This window comes from Ranitomeya variabilis, chromosome 1 (assembly GCF_051348905.1).
Source record: "Ranitomeya variabilis isolate aRanVar5 chromosome 1, aRanVar5.hap1, whole genome shotgun sequence".
Lineage (NCBI taxonomy): Eukaryota > Metazoa > Chordata > Amphibia > Anura > Dendrobatidae > Ranitomeya > Ranitomeya variabilis.
Genome location: NC_135232.1, coordinates 881,477,540 through 881,504,897, shown reverse-complemented (window position 1 = coordinate 881,504,897; position 27,358 = coordinate 881,477,540).

Below are 27,358 nucleotides of genomic sequence, written 5' to 3'. Positions count from 1 at the left end.
AAGCTCCGGGGGTGAAGGGGTTAAAGGGCTGAAAATAACTTGTAGGATTGATGCTTCCAACAGGTGGTGATATGGAGATCAAGCCCTCTTCACCAGTGAATAGGCAATTTGCATCTATGATTTTCTGAAATTTATGCAGCATACAGTACTAATGACAAATAAAAAATATTGAAGCTTTAGTGAATATACGTTTTATTTCTGCTTTATGTTCCGATAATGTGTGTAAAGCACTATGGAATAAATCATTTTTGTTGGCCTTTTCGAGGTCACATTGTATTCTTACATTTAAGCCTATCACTTGTGTCACCAGGAGAAGTCAAATATAGTAGTTTCAGTTAAAGGACATTGGGGATTTGTAAGCTTGATACAATCTGCACAGCTTGATTACTATTCTCTAAACTTAAAGCGCACTTGATATCAGCAGGGGGCAAGGGATCAGGCATAGCTTGGTGCTATGGTAACATTACATTATCTGAGAAAATAAATATTTTAATTAGACTTTGTTGGCTGAGAAAGAGCAAGAAATAGAAATAATAGACGACTCCAAAAATTCTTGATTTTAAAAGGGGTTTACCAGTTACAGAATATCATTGGCCTTTCCTAATCTGATCGGATGGGGGACCAATGCACAGCACCCCTGCAAATCATCTGTTTGAAAAGGAAGAATCTAGATAGTAGTTTAACATAGATTACAACTAAGTGATTAAAACACAGTATATTGGAAAGTTAAAGGGAACCAGTCACCACTTTTCTGTCCTACTATCTAAAAATATCATTTTATTCAGTGCCATTTATACATTCCCTAAAAACTTATGTAAACCCCTGACTCCCCATGTATCACCCATAAAAACCTTTTGAATTTCTTCCGCGATGTATGCTAATAGGGTCCATCCGGTCTGATGGGTGTGGCTTCGGTTAACTCACTCCACCCCTCTCCTCGGCTGCTGCACACAGTCCTTGACGTGGATGACGCAGATCGCTGTGAGATATTGCGACCGCGCAGTCAAATAGTTTCTCGTGCAAAATTCAAAGTTTAAAAATTGCTAAATTTTCAAAATATGTCACAAAAAAATGTCAGAATCAGTGGGATCCATTGAAGCGTTCCAGAGCTATAACCTCATAAAGTGACAGTGGTCAGAACTGTAAAAATTGACTTGGTCATTAGGTACAAAATTGATTCTCTGATTTTATTTTTTTCCAAATTGAACTTAGCCTGGCCAGGCTTAACCTTCACTCTTACTCACAATGATGAGCAAGTGAGTTTCCTGGATACTCTAGTTCTCAAAGATGACCAAGGCCGTATTAGCACTGACTTATACAGCAAACCCACTGATCGTAATGATTTGTTGCATTTTAACAGTCTACACCCCCTATCTATAAAAAAATTCCATACCACGATCACAATTCCAGCGGGTCCAAAGAATAGTTACTGACCATTTGAAGAGCCAATTAAGGGTTGATGAAATGCATGAGAAATTTGTAGAACGTGGCTATCCTACATCATTGTTCACTGAAGCAACAAGACCAGCAGACGCCCCACGTCGCTCGGTGGATAAACGTATACCTTTAGTACACACGTACCATCCCTACGTACACATCTTACACCATACAATCAGAAAACATTGGGGCATCCTCATAACAGCATACCCCAAAGTCAGGGAATTTCATAATCCATTTTTGCCTTGCTACAAACGCCCCCCAATATCCGAGATTCATTGGTACGGGCTGACATTGCAACCAGAACGTGCCCATCTGCACAGAGATTTCTCCACTCCCCTAAAGTAGGCACTATCGCATTGTTCCGGTGTTCTAGAAGGAGTCCCCGGATCCAAAATGGCCGCGGGGCTCCTTCCGGGTCCTTCACTGAGGTGGCTTGCCGGCGCCTGCTCAGAGCAGGCACCGGAAAGCCTCCTGCACTGCCTGTCAGATCGCTGATCTGACACAGTGCTATGCAAAGTGTCAGATCAGCGATCTGATGAGATATAGTGATGTCCCACCCTGGGACAATGTTATAAAGTTTAAAAAAAAAGAATAGAATGTATATAAAAAAAAATCCCCAAATAAAATTTTTTTTAATATTTTCCAATAAATCCATTTATTTATGTAAAAAAAAACAAAACAATAAAAGTACACATATTTGGTATCGCTGCATCCGTAATGACCCGCTCTATAAAAGTATCACACTAATTAACCCCTTCAGTGAACACCGCAAAAAAGTAAATAAAAAATGTGGCAAAAATCAATGCTTTATCATAAGGCTGCCGAACAAAAAGTGCAATAAAATGTGATCAAAAAGACAGATATAAATAACCATGGTACCGCTGAAAACATCATCTTGTCCTGCAAAAAAAATCCGCCATACAGCATCATCAGCAGAAAAATAAAAAAGTTATAGCTCTCAGAATAAAGCGATGCAAAAACAATCATTTTTTATATAAAATAGTTTTTATTGTGTAAAAGCGCCAAAACATAAAAAAAATAAATGAGGTATCGCTGTAATCATAATAACCTGAAGAATAAAGCTGCTTTATAAATTTTACCACACGCGGAACGGTATAAATGCCCCCCTAAAAGAAATTCAGGAATTGCTGTTTTTTGTTCATTCTGCCTCTCAAAAATCGGAATAAAAAGCGACCAAAAACTGTCATGTGCCCAAAAATGGTACCAATAAAAACGTCAACTCGTCCCACAAAAAACAAGACCTCACATGACTCTGTGGGCCAAAATATGCATAAATTATAGCTCTCAATAATGTGGTGATGCAAAAACTATTTTTCGCAAAAAAAGCGTCTTTTAGTGTGACGACTGCCAATCATAAAAATCCACCAAAAAAACGCTATAAAAGTAAATCAAACCCCCCTTCATCACACCCTTAGTTAGGCAAAAATAATAAAATGTTAAAAAAATGTATTTATTTCAATTTTCCCATTAGGGTTAGGGTTGGGGCTAAAGTTAAGGTTAGGGTTAGGGTTGGGGCTAAAGTTAGGGTTAGGGTTGGGGGTAAAGTTAGGGTTAGGGTTGGGGGTAAAGTTAGGGTTGGGGTTAGGGTTAGGGTTGGGGCTAAAGTTAGGGTTGGGGCTAAAGTTAGGGTTGGGGCTAAAGTTAGGGTTGGGGCTAAAGATAGGGTTAGGGTTGGGGCTAAAGTTAGGGTTAGGGTTGGGGCTAAAGTTAGGGTTTGGATTACATTTATGGTTGGGATTAGGGTTTGGGTTAGGGTATCAGTTAGAATTTGGGGGTTTCCACTGTTTAGGCACATCAGGGGCTCTCCAAACGCGACATGGCGTCCGATCTCAATTCCAGCCGATTCTGCGTTGAAAAAGTAAAACAGTGCTCCTTCCCTTCCTAGCTCTCTTGTGCACCCAAACAGGGGTTTACCCCAGCATATAGGGTATCAACATACTCAGGACAAATTGGACAACAACTTTGGGGTCCAATTTCTCCTGTTACCCTTGGGAAAATAAAAAAATTGGGCTAAAAGAACATTTTGTGGAAAAAAAAAGATTTTTTCATTTTCACAGCTCTACATTATAAACTTTAGTGAAACAATTAGGGGTTCAAAGTGCTCACCACACATCTAGATGAGTTCCTTAGGGGGTCTTCTTTCCAAAATGCGGTCATTTTTGGCGGGTTTCCACTGTTTAGGCACATCAGGGGCTCTCCAAATGCGACATCGGTTCCGATCTCAAATCCAGCCAATTTTGCATTGAAAAGTCAAATGGCGCTCCTTCCCTTCCGAGCTCTGCCATGCGCCCAAACAGTGGTTTACTCCCACATATGGGGTATCAGTGTAGTCAGGACAAATTGCACAAAAACTTTTGTGGTCCAATTTGTCCTGTTACCCTCGGGAAAATAAAAAATTTGGGGCGAAAAAATCATTTTTGTGAAAAAAATATGATTTTTTTTTACGGCTCTACATTATACACTTTTGTGAAGCACTTTGGGGTTCAAAGTGCTCACCACACATCTAGATTAGTTCCTTAGGGGGTCTACTTTCCAAAATGGTGTCACTTGTGGGGGGTTTCAATGTTTAGGCACATCAGGGGCTCTCCAAACGTGACATGGTGTCCGATCTCAATTCCAGCCAATTTTGCATTGAAAAGTTAAACTGCGCTCCTTCCCTTCCGAGCTCTGCCATGCGCCCAAACAGTGGTTTACCCCCACACACGGGGTATCAGTGTACTCAGGAAAAATTGCACAACAACTTTTGTGGTCCAATTTGTCCTGTTATCCTTGGGGAAATAAAGAATTTGGGGAGATCATTTTTTGTGAAAAAAATATTATTTTTTTATGGCTCTACATTATAAACTTCTGTGAAGCACTTGGAGGTTCAAAGTGCTCACCACACATCTAGATTAGTTCCTTAGGGGGTCTACTTTCCAAAATGGTGTCAATTGTGGGGGGTTTCCACTGTTTAGGCACATCAGAGGCTCTCCAAATGCGACATGGTGTCCGATCTCAATTCCAGCAAATTTTGCATTGAAAAATCAAATGGCGCTCCTTCCCTTCCGAGCTCTGCAATGTGCCTAAACAGTGGTGCACCCCCACATATGGGGTATCAGCGTACTCAGGACAAATTGTACAACAACTTTTGTGGTTTAATTTCTCCTTTTACCCTTGGTAAATTATAACAAATTGGATCAGAAGTAAAAATGTTGTGAAAAAAAGTTAAATGTTCAATTTTTTTTAAACATTCCAAAAATTCCTGTGAAGCACCTGAAGGGTTAATAAACTTTTTGAATGTGGTTTTGAGTACCTTGAGGGGTTCTGCTTTTAGAATGGTGTCACGTTTGGGCATTTGAAGTGACTTCAAGTGTGAGGTGGTCCCTAACAAAAATGGTTTTGCAAATTTTGTTGTAAAAATGAGAAATCGCTGGTCAAGTTTTAACCCTTAACCTCCTAACAAAAAAATGATGTTTCCAAAATTGTGCTAATGTAAATCAGACATGTGGGTAATGTTATTTATTAACTATATTGTATGATATGACTCTCTAATTTAAGGGCATAAAAACTAAAAGTTTAAATAAAAATTGCAAAATTTTCTAAATTTTCGCCAAATTTCCATTTTTTTCACAAATAAACCCAAGTCAAATCGAAGAAATTTTACCACTATCAAAGTACAATATGTCACGAGAAAATAATCTCAGAATCACCAGGATCCGTTGAAACGTTTCAGAGTTATGACCTCATAAAGTGACAGTGGTCAGAATTGAAAAAATGGCCTGGTCAGGAAGTTGAAAACAGGCTTCGGGGGAAGGGGTTAATACACTTATGTGTACGGTGATATATTGCATTTACACCATCACGGTTCGTTAATATTGTATACCCTCAGTGCACTCAGACCTTCATCTATACACTAAAGGACCTTACACCATCTTGTAAGCTTCCAGTATAGTAATTCCGTTAAGATGAAATACTGTACAGATTGTTTAGTATATAGTGGATCATTGCATTAATTTCATTTTTTTTTTCACAGAGCTGTCTTTACTGAATTCACAACAAGAAACAAGACAAAGATCATGCCTACATATATAGGAACACTTCCACATATAAGAATATCAATATTGTATTTTATTGGCAAACCTCAAAAAAGTACATGTGAAGAACAAAACACACAAAACAATTAAAAACACTTAAAAATTGCAAATATGCAAGAAGTACCTATACACATGTCATGCCCTAATATGGAGGCAATGACAACCCACAGAACATATGTCACCCACAAAAAAGATGTCAAAGATAGTGTTACTGCAAAGTACAAATAATGCAGGTAATCAAAGCCTCATTATGCAATATGCATGATAATATCAATATCACAGTACCATACAGACCCAGAGTAAGGTGCATAATATTAGCGAAATAATATTTAGAAATTCAACACATCAAACACATGACAATAAATAAATACGTAAGAGCTGCGGAGAGGGACAGGGGGAGAGGGAACTAAAAAATAAGAGAACCCAATCCTCAAACCCAAAACAGCCCCATACCAACAGTCTAAAAGGTGTTGCCTAAAGTCATGTAAAGTGGAGAGACAAAATGTGGGATAGGTTCCTACGCGTATCGCCACCCAAATCGCATGCCATTTTTTCCTCTGAGGAAACCGCGATTTGGGCGGCGATATGTTGGTATGGGGCTGTTTTGGGTTTGAGGATTGGGTTCTATTATTTTTTAGTTCCCTCTCCCCCTGCCCCTCTCCGCAGCTCTTACTTATTTATTTCTTGTCATGTGTTTGATGTGTTGAATTTCTAAATATTATTTCGCTAATATTATGCACCTTACTCTGGGTCTGTATGGTACTGTGATATTGATATTATCATACATATTGCATAATGGGGTTTTGATTACCTGCATTATTTGTGCTTTAGAGTAACACTATCTTTGACATCTTTTTTATGGGTGACATATGTTCTGAGGGTTGTCATTGCCCCCATATTAGGGCATGACATGTGTATAGGTACTTCTTGCATATTTGCAATTTTTAAGTGTTTTTAATTGTTTTGTGTGTTTTGTTCTTCACATGTACTTTTTTGAGTAGAGTTGAGCGACTTACTTTTTTCGGATCGAGTCGGGTTTCGCGAAACCCGACTTTGGCAAAAGTCGTGTCGGGTGAAATCGGCCGATTATTGCGAAAAGTTGGGGGCCGACTGAAACACGAAACCCAATGCAAGTCAATGGGGAATCAAAGTCGGCAGTGAGTGGAGGACAGGAAAACACCTACAGTGCCCATTTTAATGCCAAAAACATCGATTCTTATTACTTAAGCTTGTCAATCTTAATTTACTTTATAATAATAGTTAGGCATTGAAAACTGGGAGTCATTTGGCTAAAGTTGTGGGGGGGTAGGGCTGGCTCAAGATTTTCGTGGGCCCAGGAAACGCGGAATACGTCACGGCGGTGGAGCAGGCAGAGGTAAGTATTTCAACTTTGCAAGTGCTGTGATCCTGAGCAAGCAGGGGGGCCCACTCATTGGGACTGGCACAGGGCCCCTCATAGTACGGCAGTGTGTTTGATGGCGGGTGGCGCCTCCCACTGGCAGAGACACTTTTGCATACTATGAGGGGCCCTGTGCCAGGGACGTCGCCAACTTCAACTTCCTGATGAAGGAACCTGCAATTTCATCTGCACCTTCCTCTTTGTCCCCGTGTAAGGTGGTATAGTATGCGGGAAGGGGAATCTGACTTTCAGCAGGGTCAGATTCTGGCTGTGTAGAGTGCAAGGGGAATGTAGTGGTCTGGGTCAATGTACCAGCAGACTCATCTAGCAGTGGCTGGGCAATGGGCAGTATGAGGAGGAAACACAGATATAGGCCCAAATAATAAAGTAGGCTAAATGCAGTTCAAAATTGGTAACAGGACTAAACAGGCGGCATTGCTTTGTTCAGTGGAGGAAAACTGTAATGAGTGGCAGACACAGTAAGTAGGCCTAAATAATAAAGTAGGCTAAGTGCAGTTCAAATGTGGTAACAGGACTAAACATGCGGCATTGCTTTGTTCAGTGGAGGAAAACTGTAATGAGTGGCAGACACAGTTAGTAGGCCCCAATAATAAAGTAGGCTAAATGCAGTTCAAATGTGGTAACAGGACTAAACAGGCAGCATTGCTTTGTTCAGCGGAGGAAAACTGTAATGAGTGGCAGACACAGTTAGTAGGCCCAAATAATAAAGTGGGCTAAATGTCTGCCAAAAAATTGCTCATAAATAAACAGGTGGCATAGCTAGGTACAGGGGTGGGCTCCTCTGCTGAGTAGCAGACAGTGGTAGTAGGCGCAAAGTATTAACTGGTCTAAATGGAGGCCAGGGCCCCTGTATATTTTAACTATCATCTATCATTTCAACAAATTTGTATTGGCAGTGCCACTGAAGGATTTAACAGCACAGACTACACAGTGGTGGAGCAGGGAGAGGTAAGTATTGCAAGTGGTAGAGCACTGTTCGAGCTGGGGGGGAACACTCTCTCATGGGCGGCGGTACTGGCACAGGGCCCCTCATATTACGATGGTGTGTCTGATGTTGGTTGTGCACCCCCGTCAGAGACACTTCATTGTACTATGAGGGACCCTGTGCCAGTGCCGTCGCCCAAGAGTGGGCCCACCTGTTGTGAATTTGGATTCTGGGCTCCCCCGGTGGCTACTGGTGGAATTGAACTGGTGTCTTCATCTTCTCTGTTCACCTGTTCCCATCAAGATGTGGGAGTCGCTATATAACCTTGCTGCTCTGTTAGTTGCTTGCCGGTCAACAATGTTATCAGAAGCCTCTCTGTGCTTGTTCCTGCTCCTAGACAACTACTAGATAAGTTGGACTCTTGTCCATGTTTGTTTTTGCATTTTGTTCCAGTTCACAGCTGTAGTTTCGTTACTGTGTCTGGAAAGCTCTTGTGAACGGGAATTGCCACTCTGGTGTTATGAGTTAATGCCAGAGTTTTAAAGTAATTTCTGGATGGTGTTTTTTGATAGGGTTTTCAGCTGACCATGAAAGTGTCCTTTCTGTCTTCTGCTATGTAGTAAGTGGACCTCAAATTTGCTAAACCTATTTTCATACTACGTTTGTTATTTCATCTCAACTCACCGCCAATACATGTGGGGGGCCTCTGTCTCCTTTCGGGGTATTTCTCTAGAGGTGAGCTAGGACTAATATTTTCCTCTGCTAGCTTTATTTAGTCCTCCGGCTGGGCTGGGCATCTAGAATCAACGTAGGCATGCTACCCGGCCACTGCTAGTTGTGCGTTAGGTTTAGTTCATGGTCAGCTCAGTTCCCATCTTCCAAGAGCTAGTTCCTATATATGCTTATGCTATGTTCTCTTGCCATTGAGATCATGACAGTTTGACCGGCCTGCAAAGTGTTAATTGTTTGGGCTGAAGCAGGAGAAAAAGAAGTGTTGAAGGGAAATTTTTTTTTTTTTTTTTTTCCCCCTCAGAGTTTTGCTGCCTAGCCCTTAATTGCTGTCTAGCTGCTTCTTACCTCCTCTTAACCCTTGAATGGCTCTGTGTCCACCTGTTTGTAATGGATCTTCAGAGTGTAACTGCAGGTTTGAATAATCTCGCCACGAAGGTACAAAATTTGCAAGATTTTGTTTGTCATGCACCTGTATCTGAGCCGAGAATTCCTTTGCCGGAATTTTTCTCGGGGAATAGATCCGGGTTTCAGAATTTTCGAAATAATTGCAAATTATTTTTGTCTCTGAAATCTCGCTCTGCCGGAGACCCTGCACAGCAGGTCAGGATTGTGATTTCCTTGCTCCGGGGCGACCCTCAAGACTGGGCTTTTTCATTGACACCAGGAGATCCTGCGTTGCTCAATGTGGATGCGTTTTTTCTGGCCTTGGGGTTGCTTTATGACGAACCTCATTTGGAGCTTCAGGCAGAAAAAACTTTGATGTCCCTATCTCAGGGGCAAGATGAAGCGGAAATTTACTGCCAAAGATTCCGTAAATGGTCTGTGCTTACTCAGTGGAATGAGTGCGCCCTGGCGGCGACTTTCAGAGAGGGTCTCTCTGATGCCATTAAGGATGTTATGGTGGGGTTCCCTGTGCCTGCGGGTCTGAATGAGTCCATGACAATGGCTATTCAGATCGATAGGCGTTTGCGGGAGCGCAAACCAGTGCACCATCTGGCGGTGTCCACTGAGAAGTCGCCAGAGAGTATGCAGTGTGATAGAATTCTGTCCCGAAGCGAGCGGCAGAATTTTAGACGGAAAAATGGGTTGTGTTTCTATTGTGGTGATTCTACTCATGTTATATCAGCATGCTCTAAGCGCACTAAAAAGCTTGGTAAATCTGTTTCCATTTGCACCTTACCGTCTAAATTTATTCTATCTGTGACCCTGATTTGCTCTTTGTCATCTATTACCACGGACGCCTATGTCGACTCTGGCGCCGCTTTGAGTCTTATGGATTGGTCCTTTGCCAAACGCTGTGGGTATGATTTAGAGCCTTTGGAGACTCCTATTCCTCTGAAGGGGATTGACTCCACCCCATTGGCTAATAATAAACCACAATACTGGACACAAGTAACTATGCGTATTAATCCGGATCACCAGGAGATTATTCGCTTTCTGGTGCTGTATAATCTACATGATGATTTGGTGCTAGGATTGCCTTGGCTGCAATCTCACAACCCAGTCCTCGACTGGAGAGCTATGTCTGTGTTGAGCTGGGGATGTAAGGGGGCTCATGGGGATGTACCTGTGGTTTCCATTTCATCATCCATTCCCTCTGAAATTCCTGAGTTCCTGTCTGACTATCGTGACGTCTTTGAAGAATCCAAGCTTGGTTCGTTACCTCCGCACCGAGAGTGCGATTGTGCCATAGATTTAATCCCGGGTAGTAAATACCCAAAGGGTCGTTTATTTAATCTGTCTGTGCCTGAACATGCTGCTATGCGAGAATATATAAAGGAGTCCTTGGAAAAGGGACATATTCGTCCATCGTCATCTCCCTTAGGAGCCGGTTTTTTCTTTGTGTCAAAAAAAGACGGCTCTTTGAGACCATGTATTGATTATCGGCTTTTGAATAAAATCACTGTTAAATATCAATACCCATTGCCGTTGCTGACTGATTTGTTTGCTCGCATAAAGGGGGCCAAGTGGTTCTCTAAGATTGACCTTCGTGGGGCGTATAATTTGGTGCGAATCAGGCAGGGGGATGAGTGGAAAACCGCATTTAATACGCCCGAGGGCCACTTTGAGTATTTAGTGATGCCTTTTGGTCTTTCTAATGCTCCGTCAGTTTTCCAGTCCTTTATGCATGATATTTTTCGCGATTATTTGGATAAATTTATGATTGTGTATCTGGATGATATTCTGATTTTTTCGGATGACTGGGACTCTCATGTCCAGCAAGTCAGGAGGGTTTTTCAGGTTTTGCGGTCTAATTCTTTGTGTGTGAAGGGTTCTAAGTGTGTTTTTGGGGTACAGAGGATTTCCTTTTTGGGATATATTTTTTCCCCCTCTTCCATTGAAATGGATCCTGTCAAGGTTCAAGCTATTTGTGATTGGACGCAGCCCTCTTCTCTTAAGAGTCTTCAGAAATTTTTGGGCTTGCTAACTTTTATCGTCGATTTATTGCTGGTTTTTCGGATATTGCTAAGCCATTGACCGATTTGACTAAGAAGGGTGCTGATGTTGCTGATTGGTCCCCTGATGCTGTGGAGGCCTTTCGGGAGCTTAAGCGCCGTTTTTCCTCTGCCCCTGTGTTGCGTCAGCCTGATGTTGCTCTACCTTTTCAGGTTGAGGTCGACGCTTCTGAGATCGGAGCTGGGGCAGTGTTGTCGCAGAAAAGTTCTGACTAGTGTTGAGCGATACTTTCCGATATCGGAAAGTATCGGTATCGGAAAGTATCGGCCGATACCGTCACAGTATCGGAATCCAATCCGATACCGATACCCGATCCCAATGCAAGTCAATGGGACGAAAATATCGGAATTAAAATAAACCCTTTATACACTTGTAGGTTCATTCTACATGAAGGAAAACAACTAAGAATATTGTAGGATGTATTGGGGGACGTGGCGGAGATATTAAAGGGACAGAGGTTTAGCCCAATGTAATAGAATAGCAGGATTTTTTATTTTTTTTTATGAAGTTCGGCGTTAGAAAGAATTTGACTATGTTTTTTTTTTTTTTTTATGTCAGATATTGATGTTTCACTACTTCCACGCCCTTCACCTTCTTTTTTACTTCTCCCACGCTTTCTTCTTAATTATCCTCATCATCAGCTTCTTTGACATCAACTTCTTCACCTTATTCATCTTCTTCTTCATCTTCTACCTATTATTTTTTGGGTTACATTGTTCATATTCTTTTTATTTTACTATTATCTTCATCATATTCAACTTCTTCATCATATTCTTATTTGTGACAGGCATTCCCGTAGTTGTTATCTATAAAAGTTTGAAGATTACACCTTCCGTTCTGCCTGTCACAAAACAGTTACATTTGTCCGCGTTCAGTTTGGCCTGCAGCATCAGGCTTTATCCAGGGGCACCACGAGGAGGAACGGACTCACCCCCATACACTGCTTAGTCTTCTTCTGCTTATAATTTACATAATATTTTTTGCTCTGATATTTTGTGTTATGCTTAATGTCCTTCTGCTCTTTGTTCTGCAGCCTCTTGTTCTTCTGCTTCTCGGTCTTCCAGGTCGTCGTCGTCTCCAGGGTCGTCGTCTCCGGGGTCGTCGTCATCGGGGTGGTCTTCAGGGTCGTCGTCTCCGGGGTCGTCGTCATCGGGGTGGTCTTCGGGGTCATCGTCTCCAGGGTCGTCGTCATCACGGTGGTTGTCGTCTCTGGTGTCGTCGTCATCTTAGGGGTGGTCTTCTGGGTCATTGTGTGTAGTCTCTTGAACTTGGAAATGTAGCAGAAGGTACAAGAAGGCTGAGAAAATGCCGAGAACCAGCTGATGGAACTGGAACTCGGATGGCTACCCGAAGGTCCAAGAGCCAATGGAACTACCGAGGACCAGCTGACGTTACTGGAACCCGGTTACTAAGCAGGAGGTACCTGTGCTGAAAGCACTACCAAGGACCACCTGACGTTGGTGGAACTCGGATACCCAGAGGGAGGCACCTAAGCCAAAGGCTCTGCCCGGAACCAGCTGACGGTACTGGAACCAGGATGGGGAGCAGAAGGTACAAGAGCAAAAGACACTGCCGAGAACCAGCTGACGGTGCTGGAACCCGGATGGGTAGCCGAAGGTCCAAGAGCCAATGGAACTACCGAGGACCAGCTGACGTTACTGGAACCCGGTTACTAAGCAGGAGGTACCCGTGCCTGAAAGCACTACCAAGGACCACCTGACGTTGGTGGAACTCGGATACCAAAGGGAGGCACCTAAGCCAAAGGCTCTGCCCGGAACCAGCTGACGGTACTGGAACCAGGATGGGGAGCAGAAGGTACAAGAGCAAGTGTCTGCGTGGCTTTTGCAGGACACGATGCCGGCTGCACAGCAGGGGAACAGCTGGCGGTGCTGGACCCCACTGACACATTGGCGAGGTGTTTTTCTCTGTGCAGCTAGCACATCTGGGCCCCAACTGGCGGTTTGTTAGAGCCCAGGGTCAGCAGGAGGAGGAGCAGGAGGAGGAGGAGCAGGGGGAGGGGAGTGTAGGCCGAAGCCTGCACTGGCGGCAGCTTTGGGTCTGTTGTGTCTGCGTGGCTTTTGCAGGACACGTTGCCGGCTACACAGCAGGGGAACAGCTGGCGGTGCTGGACCCCACTGACACATTGGCGAGGTGTTTGGCTCTGTGCAGCCAGCACTTCCGGACAGCAACGATCGGTGTTGGAGCCCGGGCTCTGCAGGGGGAGCAGAGTGTAGGCCGAAGCCTACTTGAACCGATTTCAAAGGTCACCTTTAACCCCCCCTCAGGGGTTAGAAAGTAGAAGAGCCACAGCTTATGCAGCAGTAGTGCTGCACAAGTCAAAGGTTGCTCTTTTAATTTTTCTCCTTGCACACGCTGAATGAAACACGTATAACATTTAGCCCTTTATACAGTCAAACTGTGTTGGAGGCGCGAGTTCCCTTTGTAATGAGACGCAGCACAGATGTCAAGAATCCCACCTTGGTGCTGGGTGCAGCCTCCTGAGCGTTGTTATTTGCTGTACAGGAGTCTGCGCTGTCGTGTTATCCCCTGGCCTAGCGCCGTTAGCGCTGCCCATCTTCTGGCATCATGTAATGTCGGCCGGTGCGGTTCGCGATGCCCATGAATCCCAGCCCCGCAGTGTCTTAACATTGTTAAAACACTGCGGGGCTGGGATTCAGGGCCTGGCGCAGCACATATGTTGGCCTCTCACACTCGGGTCCTTACACCCGCTTCAGACTGTGCGGCGTCATCTGATCCCTTATCGCATGCCACGGCCATGAAGCCGCACAGTCCGAAGAAGGCGGAAGGAGAGGAGGGACAGGCGAACTGATGCACTGATCCTGCCCATGAATCACACCCTCGCAGTCCCAATAAATAAGACACCGAGGGGCGTTGTGTGGGTCAGGGCGGCCGCAGAGGCGCAGGCAGCCAAACAATGATGCCAGAAGACGGGCAGCGCTACCAAGGGGGTTGCAGCGTGTCATTACAAAGGAAAGTCACACCACCGGGACGGTTAAATGGTCACACAGAGGACACATTTCAGACGTGTTTTCAGTTCCACATGTGCGAGGAGAATACGTTTCTGAGCCACCTTGCACACATGCAGCATTACCGCTGTACAAGGTGGCTGGATAACGTAAAAACGCCTGGGGGAGGGGGGACAGGTTCCCTTCAATTTCAGTTCTTGTGTCTGCGTGGCTTTTGCAGGACACGTTGCCGGCTGCACAGCAGGGGAACAGCTGGCGGTGCTGGACCCCACTGACACATTGGCTGGTGTTTTTCTCTGTGCAGCTAGCACATCTGGGCCCCAACTGGCGGTGTGTTAGAGCCCAGGGACAGCAGGAGGAGGAGCAGGAGGAGGAGGAGCAGGGGGAGGGGAGTGTAGGCCGAAGCCTGCACTGGCGGCAGCTTTGGGTCTGTTGTGTCTGCGTGGCTTTTGCAGGACACGTTGCCGGCTACACAGCAGGGGAACAGCTGGCGGTGCTGGACCCCACTGACACATTGGCGAGGTGTTTGGCTCTGTGCAGCCAGCACTTCCGGACAGCAACTAGCGTTGTTGGAGCCCGGGCTCTGCAGGTGGAGCAGAGTGTAGGCCGAAGCCTAATTGAACCGATTTCAAAAGTCACCTTTAACCCCCCCTCAGGGGTTACAAAGTAGAAGAGCCACAGCTTATGCAGCAGTAGTGCTGCACAAGTCAAAGGTTGCTCTTTTAATTTTTCTCCTTGCACACGCTGAATGAAACACGTATAACATTTAGCCCTTTATACAGTCAAACTGTGTTGGAGGCGCGAGTTCCCTTTGTAATGAGACGCAGCACAGATGTCAAGAATCCCACCTTGGTGCTGGGTGCAGCCTCCCGAGCGTTGTTATTTGCTGTACAGGAGTCTGCGCTGTCGTGTTATCCCCTGGCCTAGCGCCGTTAGCGCTGCCCATCTTCTGGCATCATGTAATGTCGGCCGGTGCGGTTCGCGATGCCCATGAATCCCAGCCCCGCAGTGTCTTAACATTGTTAAAACACTGCGGGGCTGGGATTCAGGGCCTGGCGCAGCACATATGTTGGCCTCTCACACTCGGGTCCTTACACCCGCTTCAGACTGTGCGGCGTCATCTGATCCCTTATCGCATGCCACGGCCATGAAGCCGCACAGTCCGAAGAAGGCGGAAGGAGAGGAGGGACAGGCGAACTGATGCACTGATCCTGCCCATGAATCACACCCTCGCAGTCCCAATAAATAAGACACCGAGGGGCGTTGTGTGGGTCAGGGCGGCCGCAGAGGCGCAGGCAGCCAAACAATGATGCCAGAAGACGGGCAGCGCTACCAAGGGGGTTGCAGCGTGTCATTACAAAGGAAAGTCACACCACCGGGACGGTTAAATGGTCACACAGAGGACACATTTCAGACGTGTTTTCAGTTCCACATGTGCGAGGAGAATACGTTTCTGAGCCACCTTGCACACATGCAGCATTACCGCTGTACAAGGTGGCTGGATAACGTAAAAACGCCTGGGGGAGGGGGGACAGGTTCCCTTCAATTTCAGTTCTTGTGTCTGCGTGGCTTTTGCAGGACACGTTGCCGGCTGCACAGCAGGGGAACAGCTGGCGGTGCTGGACCCCACTGACACATTGGCTGGTGTTTTTCTCTGTGCAGCTAGCACATCTGGGCCCCAACTGGCGGTGTGTTAGAGCCCAGGGACAGCAGGAGGAGGAGCAGGAGGAGGAGGAGCAGGGGGAGGGGAGTGTAGGCCGAAGCCTGCACTGGCGGCAGCTTTGGGTCTGTTGTGTCTGCGTGGCTTTTGCAGGACACGTTGCCGGCTACACAGCAGGGGAACAGCTGGCGGTGCTGGACCCCACTGACACATTGGCGAGGTGTTTGGCTCTGTGCAGCCAGCACTTCCGGACAGCAACTAGCGTTGTTGGAGCCCGGGCTCTGCAGGTGGAGCAGAGTGTAGGCCGAAGCCTAATTGAACCGATTTCAAAAGTCACCTTTAACCCCCCCTCAGGGGTTACAAAGTAGAAGAGCCACAGCTTATGCAGCAGTAGTGCTGCACAAGTCAAAGGTTGCTCTTTTAATTTTTCTCCTTGCACACGCTGAATGAAACACGTATAACATTTAGCCCTTTATACAGTCAAACTGTGTTGGAGGCGCGAGTTCCCTTTGTAATGAGACGCAGCACAGATGTCAAGAATCCCACCTTGGTGCTGGGTGCAGCCTCCCGAGCGTTGTTATTTGCTGTACAGGAGTCTGCGCTGTCGTGTTATCCCCTGGCCTAGCGCCGTTAGCGCTGCCCATCTTCTGGCATCATGTAATGTCGGCCGGTGCGGTTCGCGATGCCCATGAATCCCAGCCCCGCAGTGTCTTAACATTGTTAAAACACTGCGGGGCTGGGATTCAGGGCCTGGCGCAGCACATATGTTGGCCTCTCACACTCGGGTCCTTACACCCGCTTCAGACTGTGCGGCGTCATCTGATCCCTTATCGCATGCCACGGCCATGAAGCCGCACAGTCCGAAGAAGGCGGAAGGAGAGGAGGGACAGGCGAACTGATGCACTGATCCTGCCCATGAATCACACCCTCGCAGTCCCAATAAATAAGACACCGAGGGGCGTTGTGTGGGTCAGGGCGGCCGCAGAGGCGCAGGCAGCCAAACAATGATGCCAGAAGACGGGCAGCGCTACCAAGGGGGTTGCAGCGTGTCATTACAAAGGAAAGTCACACCACCGGGACGGTTAAATGGTCACACAGAGGACACATTTCAGACGTGTTTTCAGTTCCACATGTGCGAGGAGAATACGTTTCTGAGCCACCTTGCACACATGCAGCATTACCGCTGTACAAGGTGGCTGGATAACGTAAAAACGCCTGGGGGAGGGGGGACAGGTTCCCTTCAATTTCAGTTCTTGTGTCTGCGTGGCTTTTGCAGGACACGTTGCCGGCTGCACAGCAGGGGAACAGCTGGCGGTGCTGGACCCCACTGACACATTGGCTGGTGTTTTTCTCTGTGCAGCTAGCACATCTGGGCCCCAACTGGCGGTGTGTTAGAGCCCAGGGACAGCAGGAGGAGGAGCAGGAGGAGGAGGAGCAGGGGGAGGGGAGTGTAGGCCGAAGCCTGCACTGGCGGCAGCTTTGGGTCTGTTGTGTCTGCGTGGCTTTTGCAGGACACGTTGCCGGCTACACAGCAGGGGAACAGCTGGCGGTGCTGGACCCCACTGACACATTGGCGAGGTGTTTGGCTCTGTGCAGCCAGCACTTCCGGACAGCAACTAGCGTTGTTGGAGCCCGGGCTCTGCAGGTGGAGCAGAGTGTAGGCCGAAGCCTAATTGAACCGATTTCAAAAGTCACCTTTAACCCCCCCTCAGGGGTTACAAAGTAGAAGAGCCACAGCTTATGCAGCAGTAGTGCTGCACAAGTCAAAGGTTGCTCTTTTAATTTTTCTCCTTGCACACGCTGAATGAAACACGTATAACATTTAGCCCTTTATACAGTCAAACTGTGTTGGAGGCGCGAGTTCCCTTTGTAATGAGACGCAGCACAGATGTCAAGAATCCCACCTTGGTGCTGGGTGCAGCCTCCCGAGCGTTGTTATTTGCTGTACAGGAGTCTGCGCTGTCGTGTTATCCCCTGGCCTAGCGCCGTTAGCGCTGCCCATCTTCTGGCATCATGTAATGTCGGCCGGTGCGGTTCGCGATGCCCATGAATCCCAGCCCCGCAGTGTCTTAACATTGTTAAAACACTGCGGGGCTGGGATTCAGGGCCTGGCGCAGCACATATGTTGGCCTCTCACACTCGGGTCCTTACACCCGCTTCAGACTGTGCGGCGTCATCTGATCCCTTATCGCATGCCACGGCCATGAAGCCGCACAGTCCGAAGAAGGCGGAAGGAGAGGAGGGACAGGCGAACTGATGCACTGATCCTGCCCATGAATCACACCCTCGCAGTCCCAATAAATAAGACACCGAGGGGCGTTGTGTGGGTCAGGGCGGCCGCAGAGGCGCAGGCAGCCAAACAATGATGCCAGAAGACGGGCAGCGCTACCAAGGGGGTTGCAGCGTGTCATTACAAAGGAAAGTCACACCACCGGGACGGTTAAATGGTCACACAGAGGACACATTTCAGACGTGTTTTCAGTTCCACATGTGCGAGGAGAATACGTTTCTGAGCCACCTTGCACACATGCAGCATTACCGCTGTACAAGGTGGCTGGATAACGTAAAAACGCCTGGGGGAGGGGGGACAGGTTCCCTTCAATTTCAGTTCTTGTGTCTGCGTGGCGGTCGCAGGACACGTTGCCGGCTACACAGCAGGGGAACAGCTGGCGGTGCTGAACCCCACTGACACATTGGCTGGTGTTTTTCTCTGTGCAGCTAGCACATCTGGGCAAAAACTGGCGGTGTTAGAGCCCAGGGTCAGCAGGAGGAGCAGGGGGAGCGGAGTGTAGGCCGAAGCCTGCACTCGAGCAAGTTGAAAGGAAACCTTTAACCCCCCCCCCCCCCCCAGGCGTTTGTAGCTGAAAGAGCCATTGTGTACAGCACTAATGCTGGAAAAGGTAAACTTAGCTCTTTTAATTATGGTCCTTGTACATGCGGAACCTAACATTTATGAAATGTGTCTCCTCACAGCGTTAAACCGTCCGGTAGGTGGAACTTTCCTTTGTCGTGTGACGCAGCACAGCCATCATTTTTACCCCCTTGGCGCCGTGCGCCGCCTCCTCAGCGTTGTTTGAATCTGTCCCGGAGCCTGCGCTGTTAGGTTAGCCCTTGGCCATGCACACATGTTGCGCTGCCCGTCTTCTGACCTCATTTGGTGTCAGGCTGGCTGCGCCTGTGCGGGTGCGCTGGCCGAGATCCCGCCTCGCAGTGTCGTCTAATGTAATCCCACCGCGGGCCTGTGATCCGTGCCCGTGCGCAGTGCATATCCTCTCCTCTCACTCCCCTCCCTACGGCTTTTTCAGACTGTGCGGTGTCACGGCCGTGGCATGCTATTAGGGACCAGCTGACATCGCACAGTCTGAAGAAGCCGTAGGGAGGGGAGTGAGAGGAGAGGATATGCACTGCGCACGGGCACGGATCACAGGCCCGCGGTGGGATTACATTAGACGACACTGCGAGGCGGGATCTCGGCCAGCGCACCCGCACAGGCGCAGCCAGCCTGACACCAAATGAGGTCAGAAGACGGGCAGCGCAACATGTGTGCATGGCCAAGGGCTAACCTAACAGCGCAGGCTCCGGGACAGATTCAAACAACGCTGAGGAGGGGGCGCACGGCGCCAAGGGGGTAAAAATGATGGCTGTGCTGCGTCACACGACAAAGGAAAGTTCCACCTACCGGACGGTTTAACGCTGTGTGGGGACACATTTCATAAGTGTTAGGTTCAGCATGTGCAAGGAGCATCACGAAAAGAGGCACTTTTTCCCTTTGCATCATTACTGCTGCACAAGGTGGCTCCTTCAGTAACAAACGCCTGGGGGGGGGGGGGGGTCAGGTTCCCTTACATTTAACTTGTTGTGTCTGCGTGGCGGTCGCAGTACACGTTGCCGTATACACAGCAGGGGAACAGCTGGCGGTGCTGAACCCCACTAACACATTGGCGAGGTGTTTGGCTCTGTGCGTACAGCACTTCTGGACGGCAACTAGCGGTGTTGGAGCCCAGGGACAGGTGGAGGAGGAGGAGGTTGGAGGAGGTTGGAGGAGGTAGGAGGGATTGCCACACACACAGCAGGGGAACAGCTGACGTTACTGAACCCCAATAACAGAGGAGGGACTGTTGACTGTGCGTACAGCACTTCTGGACGGCAACTGGCGGTGTTGGAGCCCAGGGACAGGTGGAGGAGGAGGAGGTTGGAGGAGGTTGGAGGAGGTAGGAGGGATTGCCACACACACAGCAGGGGAACAGCTGACGTTACTGAACCCCAATAACAGAGGAGGGACTGTTGACTGTGCGTACAGCACTTCTGGACGGCAACTGGCGGTGTTGGAGCCCAGGGACAGGTGGAGGAGGAGGAGGTTGGAGGAGGTTGGAGGAGGTAGGAGGGATTGCCACACACACAGCAGGGGAACAGCTGACGTTACTGAACCCCAATAACAGAGGAGGGACTGTTGACTGTGCGTACAGCACTTCTGGACGGCAACTGGCGGTGTTGGAGCCCAGGGACAGGTGGAGGAGGAGGAGGTTGGAGGAGGTTGGAGGAGGTAGGAGGGATTGCCACACACACAGCAGGGGAACAGCTGGCGGTGCTGAACCCCACTAACACATTGGCGAGGTGTTTGGCTCTGTGCGTACAGCACTTCTGGACGGCAACTAGCGGTGTTGGAGCCCAGGGACAGGTGGAGGAGGAGGAGGTTGGAGGAGGTTGGAGGAGGTAGGAGGGATTGCCACACACACAGCAGGGGAACAGCTGACGTTACTGAACCCCAATAACAGAGGAGGGACTGTTGACTGTGCGTACAGCACTTCTGGACGGCAACTGGCGGTGTTGGAGCCCAGGGACAGGTGGAGGAGGAGGAGGTTGGAGGAGGTTGGAGGAGGTAGGAGGGATTGCCACACACACAGCAGGGGAACAGCTGACGTTACTGAACCCCAATAACAGAGGAGGGACTGTTGACTGTGCGTACAGCACTTCTGGACGGCAACTGGCGGTGTTGGAGCCCAGGGACAGGTGGAGGAGGAGGAGGTTGGAGGAGGTTGGAGGAGGTAGGAGGGATTGCCACACACACAGCAGGGGAACAGCTGACGTTACTGAACCCCAATAACAGAGGAGGGACTGTTGACTGTGCGTACAGCACTTCTGGACGGCAACTGGCGGTGTTGGAGCCCAGGGACAGGTGGAGGAGGAGGAGGTTGGAGGAGGTTGGAGGAGGTAGGAGGGATTGCCACACACACAGCAGGGGAACAGCTGACGTTACTGAACCCCAATAACAGAGGAGGGACTGTTGACTGTGCGTACAGCACTTCTGGACGGCAACTGGCGGTGTTGGAGCCCAGGGACAGGTGGAGGAGGAGGAGGTTGGAGGAGGTTGGAGGAGGTAGGAGGGATTGCCACACACACAGCAGGGGAACAGCTGACGTTACTGAACCCCAATAACAGAGGAGGGACTGTTGGGACTGTGCGTACAGCACTACCAGGCAACAACTAGCGGTGTTGGAGCCCAGGGACAGGTGGAGGAGGAGGTGGAGGAGATAGGAGGGATTGCCACACACACAGCAGGGGAACAGCTGACGTTACTGAACCCCAATAACAGAGGAGGGACTGTTGACTGTGCGTACAGCACTTCTGGACGGCAACTGGCGGTGTTGGAGCCCAGGGACAGGTGGAGGAGGAGGAGGTTGGAGGAGGTAGGAGGGATTGCCACACACACAGCAGGGGAACAGCTGACGTTACTGAACCCCAATAACAGAGGAGCGACTGTTGACTGTGCATACAGCACTTCTGGACGGCAACTAGCGGTGTTGGAGCCCAGGGGCAGGTGGAAAAGCAGAGGAACACAATGTAGGCCGAAGCCTGAGAAAGTTGAAAGGGAACCTTTAACCCCCCCCCCAAGGCGTTTGTAGCTGAAAGAGCCAGCTTGTGCAGCACAAAAGATGCAAAAGGAAAAGGTGGCTCTTTTCATCATGCTCCTTGTAAACACATAACTAAACACTTATAAAATGTGTCCCCTGAAGCCGTGAAACCGTCCCGGAGGTGGGACTTTCCTTCGTAATATGACGCAGCACAGCCATCATTACTACCCCCCCGCCGCCGTGCCCCGGCTCCTCAGCGTTGTTTGATTCTGTCCCGGAGCCTGCGCTGTTATGTTATCCCGTGGCCAGGCACACTTAGCGCTGCCCATCTTCTGACATCATTTGGTGTCAGGCTGGCTGCGCCTGTGCGGCCGCGCTGGCCGAGAGCCCGCCTCGCAGTGTCTTCTGATGTAATCCCACTGGGGGCCTGGGATCCATGGCCATGCGCAGTGCATATCCTCGCCTCTCACTCCCCTCCCTACGGCTTCTTTTCCAGACTGTGCGGTGTCACGGCCGTGGCATGCTATTAGGGACCAGCTGACACCGAACAGTCTGAAGAAGCCATAGGGAGATGAGTGAGAGGTGGAGGTTCAGATATGCACTGCGCATGTCCATAGATCCCAGGCCCCCAGTGGGATTAAATCAGAAGACACTGCGAGGCGGGCTCTCGGCCAGCGTGGCCGCACAGGCGCAGCCAGCCTGACACCAAATGATGCCAGAAGACGGGCAGCGCTAAGTGTGCCTGGCCACGGGATAACATAACAGCGCAGGCTCCGGGACGGAATCAAACAACGCTGAGGAGCCGGGGCGCGGCGCCGGGGGGGTAGGAATGACGGCTGTGCTGCGTCATATTACGAAGGAAAGTCCCACCTCCGGGACGGTTTTACGGTATCAGTGGACACATTTTATAAGTGTTAAGTTTTGCGTGTGCAAGGAGCAAAACCAAAATAGCTACCTTTTTCCTTGTGCAGCATTACTGCTGCACAAGGTGGCTCTTTCAGTAACAAACGCCTTGGGGGGGGGGGGACAGATTCCCTTACATTTCAGTTGTTGTGTCAGCGTGGCGGTCGCATGACACATTGCCGGCTACACAGCTGGGGATCAGCTGACGTTACTGAAACCCAATAACACTGGGTCGTATGTTTTGACTGTGCAGACGGCACGTCTGAGCCTCAACTGGCGGTGTTGGAGCCCAGGAATTTAAGTTCAGGTGGTAGAAAGATGAACACAACAGGAGACCTGGATAACGTATACAGTGACCTAATTATTTAATCAGGAGGAGGAGTGGCAAATTCCTGCGAGATCCAGGCCTTGTTCATTTTCAGGAAAGTAAGCCGGTCAACGTTATCGGAGGATAGTCGCATGCGACGGTCAGTTAGTACACCACCTGCAGCACTAAAGACACGTTCCGATAATACACTGGCCGCAGGGCAAGACAGCACCTCCAATGCATACTGGCTTAGCTCTGGCCATGTATCCAGCTTTGAGACCCAAAACTTGAAAGGGGAAGAGCCGTCTGGGAGTACAGCAAGAGGGCAAGACATGTAGTCTGTCACCATCTGACGGAACCGTTGCCTCCTGCTGACTGGAGCCGTCTGTGATGGTGTAGACTTTTGTGGGGGGCACACAAAACTGTGCCACAGTTGGGCCATACTGGTCTTGCCTTGGGCAGAGGCACTGCTTCTGCTCCCTCTTTGTGCAGAGCCTCCACCACTGCCTGGACGCACTGAGCTGCTTTGGAATGCAGTAGCAGCACTTCTCTCAGTTGGAATGGAGAAGATGATGGAACTGACCAGTGTGTCTTGGTACTCCCGCATTTTTCGCTCCCGGTTCAACGGTGTGATGAGGCTTTCTACGTTGTCCCGGTAGCGAGGATCGAGGAGGGTGAACACCCAATAATCAGACATGTTGAGAATGTGGTCGATGCGGCGGTCGTTTCTCAGGCACTGCAGCATGTAATCCACCATGTGCTGCAGACTGCCAACTGCCCAAGAAACGCTGTCCCCAGCTGGAGGCGTGATCTCTGCCCGCTCGTCATCACCCCACCCTCGCTGTACACACTGAGTACTGGACAATTCGGGAACTCCCTCCTCTGGACGGATGTCTTCCTCCTCCATTGACTCCTCCTCATCCTCATCACAAACTGTCCCCTGCCTACGCGTTTGTGAGGAACCACGTGGCGCTGACTGTCCAGAAGATGATGGAAGTGGTGAATCCTCATCCTCCACCTCTTCCACAACATCATCCCTTAGCGCTTGCAGTGATTTTTCAAGCAGGCAGATAAGGGGGACAGTCATGCTGACTAGTGCATCATCTGCACTCGCCATCCGCGTGGAATAATCAAAGGGACGCAAAACCTGGCAGACATCCTTCATAGTGGCCCACTCTGTGGTTGTGAAGTCTGTACGGCGCTGACTGCGACTTTTTTGCGCCTGATACAGCTGGTACTCCATTACAGCTTGCTGCTGCTCACACAACCGCTCCAACATATGTAACGTGGAATTCCACCTGGTAGGTAGGTCACATATGATGCGATGTTCCGGCAGGCGGTGTCGGCGCTGCAGAGCCGCAATGCGCGCTTTTGCCGTGCTGGAACGCCGCAAGTGAGCACACTCTAGGCGGACCTTGTGCAGCAGTGCATCAAGATCCGGATAGTCCCTCAAAAAACTCTGCACGACCAAATTGAGCACATGTGCCAGACATGGGATGTGAGTGAGGTTGCCGAGGCCCAGGGCTGCCACCAGATTTCGGCCATTATCACACACTACCATGCCTGGCTGGAGATTCGCTGGCTCAAACCACACATCGCTCTCCTGCTTGATGGCATTCCAGAGCTCCTGCGCTGTGTGGCTACGATTCCCCAAAAAAATTAATTTCAAGACGGCCTGTTGACGTTTGGCCACGGCTGTGCTCATGTCGGTCGTAACAGGTACACGTTCATCACGGGTCCATGTGGAGGTGGACTGTGACGGCTCCTGCAGCGATGATTCTGAGGAACTGGTGTAAGAGGAGGAGTCAATGCGTACAGAATGGATTCCTGCAATCCTTGGAGTGGGCAGGACACGTCCTGCGCCACTCGCACGGTCTGTACCCGGCTCAACTACATTAACCCAATGGGCAGTGAGGGAAAGGTATCGCCCCTGTCCATGTTGACTGGTCCACGCATCGGTGGTGAGGTGGACCTTGCTACTGACGGCGTTCAGTAGCGCGTGTTTTATGTGTCCCTCAACATGCTTGTGCAGGGCAGGGACGGCTTGCCTGCTGAAGTAAAAGCGGCTGGGCACACTGTACTGTGGGACTGCCAATGACATCAAGTCACGGAAGCTGTCAGTCTCCACCAGCCTGAATGACAGCATTTCCAGTGACAGAAGTTTGGCAATGCCTGCAGTCAGAGCCTGTGCTCGTGGGTGGTTTGACGAGAAAGGCCGCCTTTTCTCCCATGCCTGTACTACCGATGGCTGTAGACTGGGCTGGGAGTGTGTGGTTGACTGGGAAAGTGGTGCTGCGGGTGGAATGACAGCGGGTCTCTGGACAACAGGGCCAGAGGTTCTTCCACGGCGATCCTGGGAGGAAGCCGAACCAGCTGCGTGTGAGCTAGAGGAAGAGGCAACACGAGCTGAAGAGGTGGTAGCTGCCGCTGTTGGTTGGCCTAGCTCTTCAGTGTGTTTGTCTAACTCCGCCGGGTGCCTGTTGCGCACATGTTTCCACATGTTGGAGGTATTGAGGTTGGCGACTTTTTGACCTCTTTTGATTTTTTGATGACACACCTTGCATCTGACATAGCAAATGTCATCTGCAACTGTGTCAAAAAAGGACCAGGCACTGCAAGTCTTGGGAGCCCCCCTTTTGACTTTTGGAAGAGACATGCTCCTTACGGGTGCCAAAGCGGAGGCTGCAGGATCCGCAGTCTTCCCCCTCCCTCTCCCTCTTTGGGCCGTACGGGGAATCTCTTCCTCAGAGCTGCTCCCACCACCTTCCTGTCCCTGACGCCAAGATGGGTCAAGGACCTCATCATCTACACTACCCTCTGCCCCCAACTGCTCCTCCTGGGTAGTCTCAGCAGCAGAGCACGCACCAGTAAGTGGCACCTGAGTGTCATCATCAGCTGATGCGGCCTGCGAGGTGGTGACCGGAGCCACTGGCCCACCCGCCTCTTCAGAGGAAGACAGAAAAAGCGGTTGGGCATCACTGCACCCTGCCTCTTCTTCCATTTCTCCAATGCTGCTTGGCTGGCCCCCTGTTTCCAAGCCAAGAGATGATTCAGAGAACAGAAGTAGAGACTGCTCCTGTCCTGGGATCTCTGTCTGCCTGGGCAATTTTGCAGGTGGTGAAGAGACAGATGGCTGCTCTCCAGTGCTCTGTGTCTGAGAGGATGTGGCACTAATGGAAGTTGATGCATTAGCTGCCATCCATCCCACAACGGCTTCAATTTGGTCTTGACGCAGCAGCGGTGTACGGCGCTCGGCGACAAAGCTGCGCATGAACGACTGTTCCCTTGTGAAAGTGGGTGCTGATGACTCACCGGTGCCCGCAGCAGGCACAGAATCCCCACGTCCCCTCCCTGCTCCGCGCCCACGCCCACGCCCACGTGCCTTACTCACTGCCTTCTTCATCTTGGTTGACTGATAAAGATAAGCAGAAAAGTACTAACGGCTTTCTGTGCTTATTCCTGAGCAACTCCTCCTAACAGGTATAAGACACACTAATTTTCTAAAGTGTGGACTAGACTTGAATATGAGCTAATGTGGCCTACACAAATGTAAAGTGGTGTAACTGGTGTGTTTGGTGAACTTTATTATTTATTTATTTTTTTGGGGCTGAACTGACAACGGATAGAGCTGCAGTCACACGGAGACCGTGCAGACAGACGTAAACGGCGCTGCAAGGCCCAAAAACCCTCCTCTACTTTATCCTATGTAGTGTTTTTCCACAAATTAGCTGGAGACGGGTGGAAAGACACTAATAGGATTTTTTTAAATTAATTAGCAGCAGACTACACTACTTGAAAACAAAATGAAAATTGATTTGGCGGTATGACGCAGTGAACAACCCTGAGCTGGAGACAACCAAGCTACGGCTGCTCACAGGCTACAGGGCGAGCTGCAGTCACACGGAGACCGTGCAGACAGCCGTAAACGGCGCTGCAAGGCCCAAAAACCCTCCTCTACTTTATCCTATGTAGTGTTTTTCCACAAATTAGCTGGAGACGGGTGGAAAGACACTAATAGGATTTTTTTAAATTAATTAGCAGCAGACTACACTACTTGAAAACAAAATGAAAATTGATTTGGCGGTATGACGCAGTGAACAACCCTGAGCTGGAGACAACCAAGCTACGGCTGCTCACAGACTACAGGGCGAGCTGCAGTCACACGGAGACCGTGCAGACAGCCGTAAACGGCGCTGCAAGGCCCAAAAACCCTCCTCTACTTTATCCTATGTAGTGTTTTTCCACAAATTAGCTGGAGACGGGTGGAAAGACACTAATAGGATTTTTTTAAATTAATTAGCAGCAGACTACACTACTTGAAAACAAAATGAAAATTGATTTGGCGGTATGACGCAGTGAACAACCCTGAGCTGGAGACAACCAAGCTACGGCTGCTCACAGACTACAGGGCGAGCTGCAGTCACACGGAGACCGTGCAGACAGCCGTAAACGGCGCTGCAAGGCCCAAAAACCCTCCTCTACTTTATCCTATGTAGTGTTTTTCCACAAATTAGCTGGAGACGGGTGGAAAGACACTAATAGGAATTTTTGGAAAAAATGTGCAGCAGCCTGCACTACTTC